Source organism: Manduca sexta, chromosome 13 (genome assembly GCF_014839805.1).
Source record: "Manduca sexta isolate Smith_Timp_Sample1 chromosome 13, JHU_Msex_v1.0, whole genome shotgun sequence".
In the NCBI taxonomy this organism is placed as follows: domain Eukaryota; kingdom Metazoa; phylum Arthropoda; class Insecta; order Lepidoptera; family Sphingidae; genus Manduca; species Manduca sexta.
Genome location: NC_051127.1, coordinates 2,632,421 through 2,648,184, shown reverse-complemented (window position 1 = coordinate 2,648,184; position 15,764 = coordinate 2,632,421).

Genomic DNA, 15,764 nt, shown 5'->3' with positions numbered 1-15,764 from the left:
GCGGCCGGCTCCCGAGGGACTCGTAAAATTCCGCACATTATAGGTTTTATGTAAAGGAAATTATTGGTGTTAAAATAAATATAAATTTATGCGTAATTTTATGTATGACAGCCATAATTTTATTTATATTTTACCTGTTAAGTATATAAATATATTTATCGGAATACCTACAGGACAATAATATGTGTATAATAATAATATGTCTCGGCTTGTGAGTTATCCTCACTTTGCCCCGTTTCAAAAATTAGGCCAATATCCTATATACATATATACCCCAATCGGCCCCAAACCCCAATATAACTCCAATTATGCTTCTCGATAAACCAACATCTCGTCATCTGCTTTTCTTCTTTCCATCCCGTTGTCCATTCGGTTTTCAGCTTTTCTATACTGGCAAGTCATATGTCTGATCTTTTACCTACGATGACGAACCCTTGCATACGAAAATCCTGCCAAATATTGACCAAAAACGCTTTATAAGTTTTGTTTTTCAGTAAACTAACTTCATATGTGGAACTATAACTAACATAGATTTTCTAAACACTATAGAATGTGTAGTATTAATTATTCACTTTTTTATTTATATATATATGTGGGTGTGTGTGCAAACGGACTTCATTCCATAGATATTCTCTCTAAGTCAACCTTAGGTTGGTCTAGAGATTGACAAGCTAAGTACATCATAGGTACCTTGAAATATTAGCACTAAATTCGTATACAAAATGTTTGATGATAAAGTCTACAGCGTATACACGTTCCGACATGATGATATTTATGTACATAGAGTTATAGTAGGTTACATTAATTAATTGCGTGATGGCACGGTTTTAAAACTGGGTGTGTTTGGTGATACCACTGTCCTAATTGTACTCGTGTCGCCAGGTGTCCTGATGTGGGTGGGGGCGATCGATTGAATCCACTGATTGTGTTTAAGTTTTGTCTATAAAGCCAATGGCGTAACTTTGAAAATTTCGAGGGTTGTGCTTTTGGTTTTAAACCTAGGGACCTTCACTTTTCGGTGTAGTAACTACTAAGTGTTGGTATTTATGTTTGGAAATATTTTTTTTTTGAATTGATTTGAATTTGCAGCGCGCTTTCAGTCAATCACTGAAATTAACTTTTCTTAAGTTTTCTAACGTTCCGCTCAACTTCCTTAATTTTTTCTTTCATAAGATCCTTCTGACAATAACGAACACAACAAAATAAAATATAATGAAATCGGTCCGGCTGTTCACTCGTGATGGTGTGACCAAGGGAAATAGGGATTCATTTTTATATATATAGATAGATGACAGACCCCAACAACTATATTGTCTACTGTCTAATGTACTGGGGGGGCCTATCATCCACGGGGCCTTATATTACAGTCCAAAAAGCCATTATGTAGACTCGCAACGGGATAAACAATTAATGTAAACATAACGATTTAATAATCACAATTTAATACAAGTTATAAACGCAGAATCCATGTAAAGAATGCGTGGGTTAATTGCAAGCGTGTTTTGCTGGAGCGTTCAGTGTCTACCCACTATTTGACTTATAAAGCTTGTTCAATGTTCAAAGACCAGCGGGACGGCGTTTTTGGTATTTCCAGATGACGTAAATTGGTTTTATAACTATCTATTTGAGTATATGATGACTATGTAAAGGTATTAGGTGCTGAAAGTTTTAAATTGTCGCGTTTTTTTATTTTCTGGTAAGAACATAAAAATACTAACTATTTAAAAATATATGTCTCATGTTTGATGAGTCCTTTGGGTTTTGTCCCGACATTTAAGACTAATCCCTCTCAGTAGTAGAGGAGGCCCGTGCTCAGCAGTGGGCAAGTATATAATACAGGGCTGATATTATTATTATTATTTAAGACTAACCATTTAAAAATATATGCCTCGTGTTTGATGAGTCTTTTGGGATTTATCCAGACATTTTATGAATTTATATATTTACATATAAAGCTGAAGAGTTTGTTTGAACGCGCTAATCTCTGGAACTACTGAACCGATTTTGAAAATGTTTTCACTAATAGAAAGCTTCATTACTCCTGAGTGCTATAGGCTACTTTTTTATTCCGGAAAAAATAAAGAAAGACTTCTATGCCCGAAACATCTTCACGCGGACGAGTCGTACAAAGCCGTTTAAATAACTACATCAATACTACATAATATGTATGAAAGTGCAGAAGGGCCTTCATCTGAACTCATTATAACACTGATACACTGATTAACACGTTTTGTAGCGATTCGTCGCAAACGTGGCGCGCTGGCCGTTCCGTACCACCAAAAGCCAAGTAAAGATGGTCGGCCCCGCTACCGTCGACACGACGCTCCGCGAGAGTGACTGACGGTGTCACTCTTGACGTTGACTTTACTGAGACGCGCCGTCATATACAATAGTCTAATGTACTCTACTTAGGCTTAATAACTTCCTACACGCACCTATTACAGATGTGAACATTACTAAAGACAATTATATGTACTTAGCTTAGCCGCAGGTGACAGGTATACAATGTAAATATTATTTATTTATTTCAATTAGAACAGATAAACTAATTACACTAATTAAGTTATTAATAACAACATATAACTACAGTAAAATATTAAACAGATCAATAATTGTACTTAATAACTGCATGAAATATGCGGTATCATGAGTTAATTTCACAATAATGTAAACATTCATACTGGATCACGTTGCAATCAGCCGAAAACACATCGAAATGTGGTTAAAGATATAAATTGGGATTAAAAGGAACTTTCCAGAACATTTTATCAGGTTGTCGCGAAGTTGAATGGGTTGGTGTATGCGTAGACGCATCATAAATATTTAACGTGCGGTTAATAGCTATGCGGTAGGTATGAACTGTAACAGCCATTCTGACTAATTGAGGAATGCGAGACACTTGAGTCAATAGAACGCGGAAATCGTGGAGTTGATGTTGTGATAAAAAATGTTTAGATAAAAAACGAGGAATTAAATGACTTTGTTTAGGGAAACTTGGTCTTATAATAGTTTTTTTTAAACTATCAATTCGGTTTGAACTATTATACTTTTATTTTGATTCTTTTACGTAATTATAACAAAGATCATATTTATTTCCTTCCTCTGGCCCTCATCCTACTCCAATGAGTTATCAGTAAAACTTACTTTTTCACACATAGTATTACAGTTTTTTTATGTTTTTATGAATAGTTCGACGTTAACCTTTTCTTAGAGTTCCAATCCCTTACAAATTGTACTAAATAACCCACTCATATCTGGCCACTCACATTTCCCACATCGGCAAACCTAAGTTCTTTCAGCTTAAGCCATGAGCTTGAACTGAACTGCCACAAGATCAATATATAATTGAATAAGAAAAGCAATAAAAAAATACGACTCCATACTCTCCGCTGTTCCCAGAACATTGCCCCCATATATCGCTCGGCGGGCACTTTAAAAATCATGCCTCCAGTGACGTACTCGAGGCAATTATTAAATTGGAGAATCGTGCTCAACAGCAACAAGCAATTAATTTGTAATATCTACAAAATTTGATGTGTCGTATTCACTTAAACTTTCTAAATTTACTTATTTTTTTTGGTTTCACTGTGAATGTGCATTACAACCACCAACCAGCCATCGCAGTATTTCTGGACAGTTATGTTGGGCGTTCGTTGAGGTCGCCGTGCCTCCTACGACCCCTGTCAATATTATGTGCTTACATTAATAGGTGCAGTCAAGCCAAGATAAATTTTCGTGGACCCCCGCTTTTGAATTTTGGACTCCCATTTTTTGGTCATGCCATCGTAGACCCCCGTCAAGTCTCCAGTAGACGGGGTCTACCTGGATCACTTTGGGAATCAATGTCATAGAGCAGCGGTCGGCAGCACGCGGCCCGCGAACGTTCTGCTTGCGGCCCGTGATGTTTTGTAAATAAGTCTTTAACATCTAAATAAATGTTTTAAATAAAGAGTAAAGCGTCTCAAGAACGCGCTGCTCTGCCTTTAAATGAACAAGCGAAAGACAAAGTCAGTCTGTCAGTACCTATGTCAGAACAAAGATTCTTATAGTATTACATATGGAATTATTTGTCTTAGGCATCTAGGCTTAATATTATACGTGCGGCCCGCCTTTATTAAATTTTGCTACCTTGTGACCCTTGCCTACCAAAAGGTTGGCGACTGTTGTTCTAGAACATTCTATCCCCCAAAAAACACCGCTCACTCCGCCACTGCATAGCCAGTATTAAGTACATTCTCAAAACGTTATAAAGGGCATAAGTCGATGAAGAATGATTGATCACAATTCATTTATAGTGTTTAATCAATGACTTGAAACGCATGAACAGTGAGCACGCTTTATACGCTGCTTTGAGATAAACGATACGTTGCGGTTATTTATATATGGAGATGGCAAACGTGATTACACGGTATTTATAGAGGGCTTGCGGTTTTATTGGTAAACTGGCTTTTGCTCGCGACTTCGCTCGTTCGTTTTCCCGGATAAAAAGCTTGTAATACTTCAAGAAATGCGGCTTCAGATTTATTTATTTTTTGAATTGGGACAGTAGTTGCAGATTTTAAAGCGTTCAAACTTGCATTCTTCAGGTTGATGATAAGATACTAAGTATTGCTCGCAGCTTTGCCGGTGTGAAATATCTTTTCCAAAATACAAACTAGTTTTCCAAGATAAGTAGCAGATATATTATTCTGATATAACTTAGTGTGTGTCAAATGTCTTCCAAATCCGTTCAGATTCTGCTTTACTGCAGAAATGTACAAAACAGCTACAAATTGTTGTATAAACATCTTATTAGCCTATATCAGTGTTAGTAAACATTATCGAAGTATATTGGAGTCTTGGTTGCAATCACCTTGGTGCTGTCCTGTCGCCACTGCTGAGTAAATGGTTGCCGTGCGCGGCGAACCGAACGCGCGGTATTGTAACAAAAAAATATGGGAAAATCATCGGCGCGTGTAGTCTGAGTTATTAAATCGAATGTGGTGTTTGAGAGGAAGTTGAGTGTTAATGGCTGTTTGGGGGACCCTACTCTATATCTATACTAATATATGAAGCTGAAGAATTTGTTTGTTTGAACGTATTTATCTCAAGAACTACTTGTTCGAATTGAAAAGTTTTGGATAAGCCATTTATCAAGGAATTTATAATGTATAATATAACCTATACTAATATAAAGATGAAGAAATTGTTTGTTCGTTTGAACGCGCTAATATCAGAAACTACTAAGCCGTTTTTTTTTGTACTGATTAGAAACTGCAGTATTCCAGAGTGCTATAGTTTTGGATCTGCAGACATTCGTTGATCGTCAGTCAGTCGATACTTCCAGTTATACTATAGCCGCTACAAGTCTTTCTTTCCCACGGGAAAATTTAATATAATAAAAATATATTGGCCTCCGCAAGTTGTGCAACCACAATGTGGTAGTTGTAAGGGTTCCAAACGGGACTCATGTGGGACCAAACAGATAACTACATAAAATTGCAATTGCAAAGCAGCACAAAATTTTTGAAGAAATTATAAATTTCATAATAGAATTACTTATTTTTATCACTAAAAAGCACAATGGGTCTTTTGGGATTTTCACACGGGGATTAAATGAAAATAAAGTAGTATAAAATTTAACACTTACATATGTTTTTTTTTTTATTTATTTATTGCTTTGTATGACAAAACGAGCTTGCCGTTCGCCTGATGGTAAGCGATACGACCGCCAATAAACAGTAGAAACATCCATCACCATGAATTACAAAGTATTGTTTGGTATTCCACTGCGCTCGCCATCCTGAGATATGAGATGTTAAGTCTCATTATGTCCAGTAGTTACACTGGCTACAATGTCCTTCAAACCGGAACACAACAGTGACTACACACTGCTTCTCGGCGGCAGAAATAGACATTACGGTGGTACCTACCCAGGCGGACTCTCACGGAAACATCTCTAATATATGTCCTAAAATCGTAACATATTATCATTAAATGTCAATATCCTCACAATAGTCATATCCACCAAGTCCTAGACAATTATTGACAGTTACAAATGTTCTTTGCGTTTATTAATTAGTCGATGGTCGGTAAATTGTAACACGATCCGGTTCGGGACTGTCCTCCTACGCTTATACTTGGTAACAATATAAATCGTGCTAAGGACATTTGGGTGTGAGAAAAGTTCCTTTTACACATATAATTCGTGTATATTTTAATAATGTATTGTTAGGAAATGGAGCGATTTTGATTAATAAAAAGGCATATCACTGCCTACAGAAATACTTTCACTAATATTTAGAGGGTATTTGTGGAACTTTTTGCTATGAAAACAAATAGCAACAATATTTTAAAAGAAAAAACTTACAATAAACTGGGAATTTTATGTATTTTTATCTGTCTCATTTATCGAGTTATTATTGAAACGTGGACGAAAAATACAGTTGTAAAATAAAGCTTCCGTTTAGACTGATTGTACAATGCGAGACGTTTAGAGCTTCTAAGATCGTGTAATTTTTTTTGTTTTTTTTTTTTTGTATAATGTCTATAAATTACTTTATTCATAACAATAAAAACAAAACAAAGACTAATTCCCATGAAACAGCATCATGTTGATCACAAATGTTGTACAAATGTGCACATTGCGCTAAAGTGATCCGCAAGCAGTGGGCGGATGCGGACAAATGCATCAAGTACAGTGCACCGAAACAAATAGGTTTATATTGTGTAATTAAAGTATTCAGATGTCATTCGTTTTTTTTAAATCAAGCACGGCACAACTACCCCACTGGTAAATGGAGTGGAGGTGTAGAATGTCGACTGACGAGAGATGATTACCCCTCGGCAGTAAACACAATTATGCCGGCCTGTTCGAACCGGATATACACAGATAGATCTCGGAACGCGACACACTTAAGTGGGCCACTATGGCGGGAAACCGGTTATTTTTTAAACACACAAGCAGACACAAAACAAACATCAATAATGTCCATCCCAAGGGTAAATGTGTACACTGCGTGTAAGTAATACGCACGCGGTGTGCGGATGCGGTCAAACTGCACCGAACACAGTGCGGCGAAACGCTTCCCGGCCAGCTTCTTTATTGACAGTCAAAGTCAATTTACTATTCAGCCCTGTATTATATACTTGCCCACTGCTGAGCACGGGCCTCCTCTACTACTCAGAGGGATTAGGCCTTAGTCCACCACGCTGGCATAGTGCGGATTGGTCGACGTCACGTCCCTTCGAAATTCCTATAAAGAACTTCTCAGATGTGCAGGTTTCCTCACGATGTTTTCCTTCACCGTTAAAGCGCAAGATAAATTCACAAAGAAATTAAGTAATTTACTATTACTTTTGCCTAAATTATAATGTTAATTAAGTTGCGGCAACTTTTACTATAGCAACGTTTGTGTTTGGCATCTTTTACTTTTACAATTCAAGAGCAGTGGCGGACTTAAACGACGCGTAGCTCCAGGCATAAGAAAAAAAAATACGCGAAGCCCCGGGCGAAGCAAAAAAGTTCCTCCAAGTTTAAACAGTTTCGTCGAAAAAAGGTCCTCTCATGCACCGCGCCGGCCGGCCTCGGGCGGTTGCCCAGTTTCCGTAAAGGCCGCCTTTCTTCACGAGAAACCAGACTAAAACATTAAAATAACATTAATTCGTGATGGAACAATGTCCGTCGCAAGTGCAATGTGCACTGCGCGCGTTCGAAAGCACACAGTGGGCGGATGCGACACGAATGCGGACAAATTATGTCGAACAGTGCTTCAAAACGAGTCGTCGGCCAAATTGTGTAATTGTACGGTGTTTAGATGTCATTAACTTGTTACTCTATAGTGACGATACACAGAGCGTTACCCTTTCAAACGATTGAATTGACGAGTTCGCCAGTAATGTTTATAGTTGATGATTTTGACTTTTTATTGAGTATGTCTGAAAAATACGAGGTACCACCGAAACTGAATTATAAAGTCACTGGACAACAAGCTATACCACCAATTTTAATCACGCTAAGATATTTATATATTAGCTAATGTAAGGTGAAAAACATGTAATTTTAAATTTAAATGTTATACTATAGGAACGTCATTATCGCTTCAGCAACAAAGCTAAATAAATAGAAAAAAAAACATCATAAGTTAATAAAGTGTATTACAATATTAAAATAATTTTAATTGATAATTCAGTAAAATATAAGCGAATTTGTTTGATGCTCTTAACAGGAGTAGTTCAAGTATTTCAAAATACACTTGTGATAATACCACCGCATATTCGGAAAGTAGGTGCCGTTTTTTTGTTAATTTATAATTGGACCACCGGCAGGTATTACACGAAACATGTTATTATAATAATTAAATAACTGCTCGAGATTGTGGGGCATAAATCAATCTATAATGTCGTTGAAAAATACTTTCTCGAGAATTTTATGAAAGAACTTGAACCTTCTTAACCCTCCATGATAGTTGTGGGTATATATATATATACAAGAGGTTTTCGGACCTTCAAATGTCAATAATCAAAGCGATATTTTTGAATCAAAGTCACAGCTCATGAGTTTACAACTACACAACCATTATCCAACGAATTCGGAAATAATTGTTCATAAATTAATATTTAAATTTAACCATTCAAAATTACCTTCCCGGAGGTTATTTTATCGGACACAAACAATGGAAATATAATTAAATACAAAAGCCAATTACAGCTCATTTAATTTTTACCGTATTAAAAATATATTATGACCTGAATGTCTTTATAACACCCACATTCGCCGAAATGTAAGGCGTGCAAAATCTCGGCTCGGTCGTATATGGATTAACAAGGTCCGACCTTAAGAAATACGCGGGTTTTCTCGGCTCAAACGCAATAATTTGCAATTAAAGAACAAACAGCATATGGCAAGTAAACGTTATGCGAGGATCTCATTAAAATACTAAGATAATGATGCAAGGATATAAATTAAATACGGATAGCCTTTTTTAATCAGCTAAAAGGTTGTTGGTGAGTGAACGAGAATTGACAAATGGTGTTATGCGGTATGCTTCAACTTTATTTTTTTTTATAAGGAAGGCTAAGCGACCCCACTGCACCTGAGGGTAAGTGGATTAAATTCTAAACAGAGTTGACTGACGAGAGATGATTAACCATCACCAGTTGACGCAATTTGTCTGCCTATTTGAAACAGGATATACACAGGCTGATCCCGGAATGTGACGCACGTGGTTCAGACAGGTTCTTGTGTACGGTCTACCGTTTGCTAGGATTATGAACCGTCTTACATGATGACTATCAATATATTCTAGTCATAGTGGCTGGTATTTGTATCATGTGTACCATGATCTCTATCCAGTTGGGTAACTAAAACTCAATCATACACTACCACGGATGTACTGAGCAAAACTGATTTTGGGTGCCAAGTTGTGGCTTTTGGTCATAAAAAACTGTTGCCTTTACCGGAATAAAAGATGTTTTAAAAATAATCTATGAAACTTCCATTAGACAAGATAGAATCCTGTTAGTTTGGTCCACTTTCATACATTCATTAAGGATCCTTGTAATATTAAATTCTATAATGTTAACAACTGAAATCAACAGCAATACCTCTCATTTTACTTTGAAATTTACTAGATCCACTTACATTGTAACTTTCACACTAATATTTGAACATCGCTCTCAGTTGACTAGTAATTGAAATCAACCTCTAACCTGAAAAGTTTAAGGTTGTTTTTTGCGTCGCCCACGCGAGATTTTAGCGCTTATGGTCAGGACAATTTATGATGGTGATTCACTCCGGTCGCCTTGTAAGGTGGCATTAGACTCTGACGTGACGTCACCACTTTCAATGTTACTCTAGTTGGTTTTTGCACACGGATAGGTGTAACGGTTTGCTGTAGTTGATAATCGCTTTTGAACTTAAATATCTGTGAATAGCGTTGTTTCTGAGTTGTTATTGTTCTCTGAAACAATAATTGCATGCCTTTAACTTGAAGGGATCTCATATGGAAACAATGCGTCAACGTAATGCCAAAATTTATTCAATTCAGGGCTATTTTTACAGCAAAATTTTATCAGTCAGTTTACAATATTATAGTTCTTTGTACAACCTACCCAAATATCCTACAAGTTGGCCCCCACTTTGCTTGTAAAGTATAATAGCCTTATATGAACACGAGCGTGGGCACGTGAATCTAAGCTAGGTCCAAACCCACAGACTGAAGCGCGGCTAGGTAATCGATGCATCGTGCCGCCGCAAGTAAGCCGAGATCTTCCCACAATTGTACGCGGTTTGTTTACCCACAAACACCGTAATCATTAGCTACAAACACACTGACTCGTTTGCATACTAAATATAGAAACAAAAAGATGAGTTGCAGTGTTCAGCCAGTCTTTTGATCTCACCAATGTTTGTGTTATTGGCAAATATTTGCAGGTCTGCTTGTGAAAGTTACTTTCATGATGCAAAACTTCTCTTTGGGTGGTCTGGAAAATTCATGTTACTGTTAAATGTATTCTTATTTATTTTGAAACGACGATGACGACTGCCTTGGTGGGGTATTTGTGTTACGATACGACTGTAGTGCTAAGGTCTCGGGTTCGATCTCTGGGCTGGACAAAGTGATATTGGGTTTTTCTACTAACTATCACGCCGGAGTCTTGGATTAGTGTCTAATATGGCGATAGGCTGGCCTTCTATCACATGCGATGGAATACTGAGGTGCACCAATTGCGCCTCTGTCTACCCCTTTGGGGATGTAATGCGTGTGTGTTTTAGTCTGACTCGAATTTTGTATGTCCTTACAAGAACAACGATCCTTCAGTCTCCCGCTTTACAGACGCTTCGTCTTTAGTCATAGAGGTTACATTAAAAATATTGTCTATTTTCTTGACCATTTCTATTATAATATAATCTAGATTTTTTATAAGTTCTGTTTCTAAGCCAATTCCAAGTACCAGTTTCGTAGCGATCCTGCAATTGCTCTGCATGTGCCGTTTAGATGCACTCATCCATCAACCCTCCGTTGTTGATTTAGAAGATTGGATAATTGGATAATTTTGCAAAATCTAGATTGAATAAAGTGCAGTGGACAGGATGCTTTCTAACTAGGATCCTCTCCTTTTTGTAATAGAACTGCATTTGACATCATCACACTAAGAAAGCACAATGCAGTGCACAGTTTAGAAAAAAAAAATCAAAAGAGAGGCAAATGCGTGATAGTTAGTATATTATAACTATCGTCTAAGTACTATGCCAGAGGGCTCGAGCCTTGCTGGGTTTTAAAATAATAAATATTCTTTTTGGAGTTGTTGGCAAATGGGTCGTACAAAACATAAAAGCAAACCTTGTTTTTTTGCGAATCAGTGGCTTCTTTGGCCGAGGCGTTGCATCCTTGCTATAGACAAAATCGGCTTTATCATGGCTCTAATAATTGTAAATCTTTCAAATATTAAGTACAACACCTATTGTACCAAATTAACTAATAATTAATTCATAATACTTCTAAACATTTAATATCAAGAAATAACGAGTTAGATCTAGAGATCATAATATAGAGTTATAATTAAATCGTCTTGATTAGAGCCAAAACGATTTCATTATAACTAAAAAAGCATGTTCGTTGTTCTAAAATGAGTCATCTGTGTAAGCAAAGGTCAAATACAGTTCTCAACGGCCGTGACTTATGTATCGCTATGACATTGACGGCCACGTGCGTTGCCAAGCGATAGACGGACACACAAACAAAGAGAAACAATGGGGGCTTCATTCACCTGCCAAATTGGGCAGTCAGAGGACGTCGCGGGTTCGGCTGGAGCTACACGCTCGCCCACTTCACCAGGATCGTGTAGTTTTTACCGTCAAAGTTGATGGACATGTCGATGATGTAATACGTTCTTACGTCTTATTGCAAGTAAATAATAATGTAAAACTTCGTAAAAATATTGTCGAACCGGTTGTTTGACCCGTTCCATCTGTAAATGACAGTGAATTTGCAAATGATGAGGTTCTTGATTTCTTAGATTATAGAGAACGATAGTTGCTTACGGAAACGTTAGACTTATTCGCCGTAATTTGTGACACTTGTTGATTTCTGTAAAATTGCCTTGATATTTGATGTTTCGCGTCCGTGCATATGTCTTTGACCTTCATAATAAATCACCAACGTATTTCATTTCTTTTTGCGCATGGACATAAAAACCAAATTAAATGTAAATAAGTAACGGTAATTCTTTTTACAATTTCGTAAAGGATTGCTTAGTGAAAGTTGACTATTTATATTCAAACTAAGATTTTAAGTTTGCTGTGAAATTAAAATTTACTCTTTAAATTTCTAATGTCCTGGTACATGATATAAAAGATAATGGGAACTCAAAATATGTCTCGTTCGTTGGACCATGTTAATTGGTGGGACCCTGAACATTGGAAGAATCGGGGAGTGAGGGCTATGTCTTCCAAGTCTTTAGAAGATGTTGATCCAGCCGAAATCAGGAATGGATGGCTCACCCTACCGAATAATAAGGTAAAATAAGAATAGGGAATGTCTTCGTAGAGTTCTATTAGTTTTAGTTGCTCTGCTTAATTCTGATATGTTTTTCATTTTCTGTCCCAGAAAGCTTAATACTTTGAAATAAAATTACTTAACAGAGTTTTTCGCGATCATGTTTAATGTAAATTTAAACTTGAAAGTTTTTGAAATCTTTTCTTAAATTGATAATTTAAATATTGCATAATATTTATTTTGCAGTTGTTTCAAAATACGTCCTACAGTTGGTCAGGTGTTCATATTTAGCTATATTTTGACTTTTTCACAAAAGAATGCGATTTCACCAGGAGGTTATGACATATTCTTATCTTTGTCCATATTCGTTAAGGACAGTTGCAAACCTTGCTAAATATTTTATTATGTGACTGCATTGGTGGTATAGTTGTATTACGGTAAGACTGCAGTGCTGAGGTCTCGGGTCCGATCACCGGGTCGAACAGTAATTTGAGTTTTTCTACTCAGAATCAGCCCCGAATCTAGAATTTGTGTCCATTATGAACACAAATTCAAAAACCTTTTTTAAACATGCCTTGCTATAGACATAAAAGTATTCCAACCGTATTTACCATTCAAAATTTCTATCGTGATTCGAATGAAAAAGAAATTTTCGTTATTGATTCCACTGCGAATGATTTTTTTAACATCCATCAATTCATAAACGTTTACCAAATGTCTGGTTCACATGAGTATGTATCGATTGGTAAACTGGAAAAATATTTGAATAAGTAAAATGATACAACCTTCAACATCGTAAGGGTCAGTTTTGGTGTGTCCTCGTCTAAATGAATGCTTTCCACACGACAGGTGTCAATAATAAATGATGTTTCGATTTTACCTGATAAAATATTTAGTAAGATTTAGTTGAACACTGATTTAAGTATACAAACTGACGCGACCCTTAAATTACATTGTTATTGTCACATGTTATCCTGTAAACTTTAAAGTAAATTATGATGCAAATGTTTCATAACTTAAAGTCAAATACAAATGTTAACATATTAAGTCATAACTTGCATTTGAGAGGGTTTGAAATACTATCAAACATTATTTAGCTCTTGCTGACATTAGAACTGTTAAATTGAAATCTTTTAATATGTACTGTAAATAAAACCAATAAGTTAAATAGCAGTTTAAGTAACTAAATCATGGAAAGCACTGGACATCTTGTTTCAAAACTCTGCGGTCGAAAGCATATTGGCATGTAACGTCGAAGGCCAAGGGCACGGCTAATAACTTATTAATCATCGGACCGCGTGCTACCTTGAACTTGGTATTGTTATGTTTAAAGAATTATGTTAGATGTCGAGCGAATCACCATATCCGACACGAATTCCAGACTCCAGGCTGATACTGAGAAAAAAACAATATCACTGCCCAACCCGGGTTTCGAACCGGAGACTTTAAAACGGAAGTCGTACCGCTCACGCAATACGACTACGTCACCAACGCAGTCAAGGAATAAAAAGTGATGAGATTAAGAAATTGTACCATCGTATCGAAGGACAAATAATCCCAAAGTTAACGAGTCCAATTTTCTTTGCCGGCCTTTTAATTTATTTAAAAATAGTCCTACTTTCTACATTAGTATTGTTTTTCAAAAAAAATATTTATATTTATCATTTTAAGACTTATTTCCCGTTCTGACCTTTAAACTGCAGTGTCATACAATAAAATACTTGCTCCATCATTCAGATCAATTTCCTAATTGCTAATTATTACTAATTCAAAACTCTATCTTTAAGAGTTGAAGCACTTCCTGCACAGGCCGACTGTTCGACATTAAGAATCAAAAAACACCATTAAAAGCTAATCCATAAGGTTCGTGTTCCGGCGTTGATTTTTACGAGTTGAGGCACTTCCTATCAGGCCGTCTGCTCGACATTGAGATTCAAAAAACGTCTTAAAAGCGAGTCCATAAGGCTCGTGTTTAGATTAGTCACAGCTCAGTAGGCTGTTGTTTTGGTTACATCACACCGTATTTGCATACGACCTCGTGTGAATCACCTTCGGTGTGTTGCGGGCGTCGCGCCGTGATTGTATTATCTAACTTGTATTATGTCTTTAAAGTTTTGTGCGATTTCCTTCGTTCGTTCGTTTGGCGATTTAGTGGGGTGTAGCGAAGCAAAAATGTTTTAACTGTCAAAGTAATTCAATGATTCGTGTCCTGAATAAGATTAATATTAAATACATATTTTCCCACAAGAATTGCGAGAGATTCCAACTTGAGTTTCTTTTATAATGCAGACATCTTAAACAAGTCATATATCATGGTCGTACTTGAGTTCTATTGTTATAAAGGTAATAAGGAAGTGAAATATTAAATGTCCACTTTCGCAAATTAATTTTTATAGTAATGGGTTCTTCGTAACTGGCGTACTATCTCGGTAAAAATATTCCTTATTAAACAGTGTTGTTACAAATTTAAATTATTTTAGGAAGAGACGCACGGTATCACCAATTTTTATTATGAAATTAATGACACAATTATAAAAAGATTTAAATTACCAAAGTTAAGATAACATGTTGTAAAAATATGATGTTTAATTTCTTTTCTATGTTTTATAAATTTCACGAAGATAGCTTCTTAATATACGGCCAGCACGCCGTTCCGCTGAGGGAGCACCTTAAGAACAAAACATCCTTTCTCATCTTCAATTACAATATCAATATTGTTAAATTCCATTTTATTACATTCATATCTAGCAAAAACTTATATGATATACCCTATCTGTTAATATAAAAGTTATGCAATTTATTTGTCTTGTCCAAGCCAAGTTATTTAAAGATTGGTTATAATTAAAATTACTAACTCAGATATATAGGTACTGATGTTTCAACATTCAACATGAAAACAAATTAACAGAGATAATTATGCTTAACAAGTCGCCTGTCGGTGTCAAGTGAAAATTAATGATTGACTTAATGATGGCATGGACACGACAAAGATTAGTCATCAAGTCTGGCCATGTTTAACCTTAGGCTTTATCGTGCATCAGTAATGATGGCAAATGGTTTTGTCATTGCATGTGACTTGACTCACTAAACCCAGTTTCTGAGGTCCCTGGGGTAGGTTCGCATGACAGGTCAGCGACCGCCGAAACTGGATTTCAATGTTCGATTTGCAAAAATAACGGTAGATTTGAGAAATGGCTGGCGGGAATCTGGAATGGGTAAGAGTCCACCCAGTAGTCTATCACGTCGTTTTCCCTGAAGGGCTGCCATAGATGCAACCAGGGACCC